Source organism: Alligator mississippiensis, chromosome 14, assembly GCF_030867095.1.
Source record: "Alligator mississippiensis isolate rAllMis1 chromosome 14, rAllMis1, whole genome shotgun sequence".
NCBI classification, from domain to species: domain Eukaryota; kingdom Metazoa; phylum Chordata; order Crocodylia; family Alligatoridae; genus Alligator; species Alligator mississippiensis.
Genome location: NC_081837.1, coordinates 24,246,959 through 24,251,958, shown reverse-complemented (window position 1 = coordinate 24,251,958; position 5,000 = coordinate 24,246,959).

The following is a 5,000-nucleotide window of genomic DNA, read 5'->3' as shown; positions in this document are numbered from 1 at the left end:
GGCATCCATGGGGTTGACCTGGGGAGCCTAAATGCCCCTAGGAATACGTGGGGTGGAGCTGGGGAGCGGAAAAGCCCCTAGGAATACTTGGGGTGGAGCTGGGGAGCGAAAATCCCCATAGGAATACATGGGGTGGAGCTGGGGAGCGAAAAAGCCCCTAGGAATACATGGGGTTGACCTGGGGACCGAGAAAGCCCATAGGAACACATGGGGTTGACCTGGGGACCGAAAAAGCCCATAGCAACACATGGGGCTGACCTGGGGACCGAAAGAGCCCATCGGCATCCATGGGGGGGAGCTGGGGAGCGGAAAAGCCCCTAGGAATACATGGGGTGGAGCTGGGGAGCGAAAAAACCCCTAGGAATACTTGGGGGGGAGCTGGGGAGCGAAAAAGCCCTTAGGAATACATGGGGGGGGAGCTGGGGAGCGGAAAAGCCCCTAGGAATACATGGGGTGGAGCTGGGGAGCGAAAAAACCCCTAGGAATACTTGGGGTGGAGCTGGGGACCGAAAAAGCCCTTAGGAATACATGGGGGGGGAGCTGGGGAGCGAAAAAGCCCCTAGGAATACTTGGGGTTGACCTGGGGACTGAAAATCCCCATAGGAATAAATGGGGTGGAGCTGGGGAGCGAAAAAGCCCCTAGGAATACTTGGGGTGGAGCTGGGGACCGAAAAAGCCCATAGGCATCCATGGGGTTGACCTGGGGAGCGAAAATCCCGATAGGCATCCATGGGGTTGACCTGGGGAGCGAAAATCCCCATAGGCATACGTGGGGTTGACCTGGTGCCCGCCCCCCCCACGGAAGTCCGTATGAGGTTTTTGAAACGGGCCTTGCCCGGGCCTTCGATCCAGGAGGGCGGACACTTTCGGCGGTTCGTCCCGGTGGCTGGGCCGGGTGCCGCATCTACAATATAGCCAAGAAACGTTCGCGGAGATTTTCGAGAACACGTTTTTAAGGACCCTCAATGCCCATGTTCGGTTCCAGAAAGCCGGTCAGAGGGATCTTCGGGGCAGAACCCTGCCGTGCTGAGGGGCCAAACCCGAGTTTGGAGCCAGGTCAACGGGGAAAACCGGAAAAGGGCCGGAGAAGGCGGTCAGGCCGGGCGAGAGTTCCAGGAGCTCGGCCACAATTCCGATCTCGTCCCGGTCAAGGGCTCCGTGGAAGGGCAGCCCGGGGGGCGGGTCCAAGGGCCCCGGCAGGGACCCGGGCCTCCGGGGTCGGAGCCGAGGCACCCCGCCGAGGGGTGGTCGTCCCGGGCCAAGGCGGCGGGAGCCCGGGCAGGACTCCGCGGGGCAGGCCGGGCGGGAGTTCCAGGAGCCCGGCCGCGATTCCGACTTCTCCCCGGTGCCCTGCCCGGAGGCCGGGCAGGTCCGGGGGCCTTCGGCTGCGGGCGGCGGGATGCTCCCGCGGGGGAGACGAGCCGTGCTGGGCCCCGGGAGGGAGGCCCGGGGTCGACCTGGCGCCGGGGCTCCGGCCCTGGAAGTCCCGATGAGGTTTTTCAAACGGGCCGTGCCCGGGCCTTCGCTCCAGGAGGGCGGACACTTTCGGCGGTTGCCCCCGGTGGCTGGGCCGGGTGCCGCATCTACAATATTGCCAGGAAAGGTCCGCGGAGATTTTCGGGGACACGCTTTTCGGGACCCTAGTTGCCCATCTTGGGTTCCAGGAGGTCGGGCAGGGGTACCTCCGGGACCGGACCGTGCTGCAGGAGGGGGTCAACCCCGGGTTTGGCTCCATGTCGACTGGAGCTCCGGCCCAGGGGCGGGCCGGGCGAGAGTTCCAGGAACCCGGCCGCGATTCCGGCTTCTCCCCGGTGCCCTGCCCGGAGGCCGGGCAGGTCCGGGGGCCTTCGGCGCGGGCGGCGGGCTGCTCCCGCGGGGGAGACGAGCCTCTCTGGGGCCCGGGAGGTTGGCCCTGGGTCGACCTGGCGCCGGGGCTCGGGCTCCGGAAGTCCGTATGAGGTTTTTCAAACGGGCCGTGCCCGGGCCTTCGCTCCAGGAGGGCGGACACTTTCGGCGGTTCGTCCCGGTGGCTGGGCCGGGTGCCGCATCTACAATATTGCCGAGAAAGGTCCGCGGAGATTTTCGGGGACACGGTTTCCGGGACCCTAGATGCCCATCTTGGGTTCCAGGAGCTCGGACGGAGGAACCTCCGGGGCCGGACCGTGCTGCAGGAGGGGTTCAACCGCGAGTTTGGCTCCATGTCGACTGGAGCTCCGGCCCAGGGGCGGGCCGAGCGGCTTGGCCGGGCGAGAGTTCCAGGAGCCCGGCCGCGATTCCGGCTTCTCCCCGGTGCCCTGCCCGGAGGCCGGGCGGGTCCGGGGGCCTTCGGCGCGGGCAGCGGGCTGCTCCCGCGGGGGAGACGAGCCGCCCTAACGCCCGGGAGGGAGGCCCGGGGTCGACCTGGCTCCCGAGCTCCGGCCCTGGAAGTCCGTATGAGGATTTTCAAACGGGCCGTGCCCGGGCCTTCGCTCCAGGAGGCCGGACACTTTCGGCGGTTGCTCCCGGCGGCTGGGCCGGGTGCCGCATCTACAATATTGCCGAGAAAGGTCCGCGGAGATTTTCGGGGACACGGGTTTCGGGACCCTAGATGCCCATCTTGGGTTCCAGGAGCTCGGACGGAGGAACCTCCGGGGCCGGACCGTGCTGCAGGAGAGGTTCAACCGCGAGTTTGGCTCCATGTCGACTGGAGCTCCGGCCCAGGGGCGGGCCGAGCGGCTTGGCCGGGCGAGAGTTCCAGGAGCCCGGCCGCGATTCCGGCTTCTCCCCGGTGCCCTGCCCGGAGGCCGGGCAGGTCCGGGGGCCTTCGGCGAGGGCGGCGGGCTGCTCCCGCGGGGGAGACGAGCCGTGCTGGGCCCCGGGAGGGAGGCCCGCGGTCGACCTGGCGCCGGGGCTCCGGCCCTGGAAGTCCGTATGAGGTTTTTCAAACGGGCCTTGCCCGGGCCTTCGCTCCAGGAGGCCGGACACTTTCGGCGGTTCGTCCCGGTGGCTGGGCCGGGTGCCGCATCTGCAATATTGCCAGGAAAGGTTCGCGGAGATTTTCGAGGACACGGGTTTCGGGACCCTAGATGCCCATCTTGGGTTCCAGGAGCTCGGACGGAGGAACCTCCGGGGCCGGACCGTGCTGCAGGCGAGGGTCAACCCCGAGTTTGGCTCCATGTCGACTGGCGCTCCGGCCCGGGGGGCGGGCCGGGCGGGCAGGCCGGGCGAGAGTTCCAGGAACCCGGCCGCGATTCCGGCTTCGACCCGGTCGACTGCACGGCGGGCGTGCAGGCCGGCGGCGACTCCCAGGGCCCCTTCCAGGCTGCGGGGCCCAGCGGTTGGAGCCCGGCTACCCCGGCGAGGGGCGGAAGAACCTGCACGGCGCGGCCGGAGAACCCGGCATGCATGCGCGGGGCAGGCCGGGCAGGAGTTCCAGGAGCCCGGCCACGATTCCTACTTCTCCCCGGTGCCCTGCCCGGAGGCCGGGCGGGCCCGGGGGCCTTCGGCGCGGGCGGCGGGCGGCTTCCGCGGCGGAGACGAGCCTCTCTGGGGCCCGGGAGGTCGGCCCTGGGTCGACCTGGCGCCGGGGCTCGGGCTCCGGAAGTCCGTATGAGGTTTTTGAAACGGGCCTTGCCCGGGCCTTCGCTCCAGGAGGGCGGACACTTTCGGCGGTTGCCCCCGGTGGCTGGGCCGGGTGCCGCATCTACAATATTGCCAGGAAAGGTTCGCGGAGATTTTCGGGGACACGGATTTCGGGACCCTAGATGCCCATCTTGGGTTCCAGGAGGTCGGACGGAGGAACCTCCGGGGCCGGACCGTGCTGCAGGAGGGGGTCAAAACCGAGTTTGGCTCCAAGTCGACTGGAGCCCCGGCCCGGGGGGCGGGCCGGGCGGGCAGGCCGGGCGAGAGTTCCAGGAACCCGGCCGCGATTCCGGCTTCGACCCGGTCGACTGCACGGCGGGCGTGCAGGCCGGGGGGCGACTCGCAGGGGCCCTTCCAGGCTGCGGGGCCCAGCGGTTGGAGCCCGGCTACCCCGGCGAGGGGCGGAAGAACCTGCACGGCGCGGCGGGAGAACCCGGCATGCTTCCGCGTGGCAGGCCGGGCAGGAGTTCCAGGAGCCCGGCCACGATTCCTACTTCTCCCCGGTGCCCTGCCCGGAGGCCGGGCGGGCCCGGGGGCCTTCGCCGCGGGCGGCGGGCGGCTTCCGCGGCGGAGACGAGCCTCTCTGGGGCCCGGGAGGTCGGCCCTGGGTCGACCTGGCGCCGGGGCTCGGGCTCCGGAAGTCCGTATGAGGTTTTTGAAACGGGCCTTGCCCGGGCCTTCGCTCCAGGAGGGCGGACACTTTCGGCGGTTGCCCCCGGTGGCTGGGCCGGGTGCCGCATCTACAATATTGCCAGGAAAGGTTCGCGGAGATTTTCGGGGACACGGATTTCGGGACCCTGGATGCCCATCTTGGGTTCCAGGAGGTCGGACGGAGGAACCTCCGGGGCCGGACCGTGCTGCAGGAGGGGGTCAAAACCGAGTTTGGCTCCATGTCGACTGGAGCCCCGGCCCGGGGGGCGGGCCGGGCGGGCAGGCCGGGCGAGAGTTCCAGGAACCCGGCCGCGATTCCGGCTTCGACCCGGTCGACTGCACGGCGGGCGTGCAGGCCGGGGGGCGACTCGCAGGGGCCCTTCCACGCTGCGGGGCCCAGCGGTTGGAGCCCGGCTACCCCGGCGAGGGGCGGAAGAACCTGCACGGCGCGGCGGGAGAACCCGGCATGCTTCCGCGGGGCAGGCCGGGCAGGAGTTCCAGGAGCCCGGCCACGATTCCTACTTCTCCCCGGTGCCCTGCCCGGAGGCCGGGCGGGCCCGGGGGCCTTCGCCGCGGGCGGCGGGCGGCTTCCGCGGCGGAGACGAGCCTCTCTGGGGCCCGGGAGGTCGGCCCTGGGTCGACCTGGCGCCGGGGCTCGGGCTCCGGAAGTCCGTATGAGGTTTTTGAAACGGGCCTTGCCCGGGCCTTCGCTCCAGGAGGGCGGACAC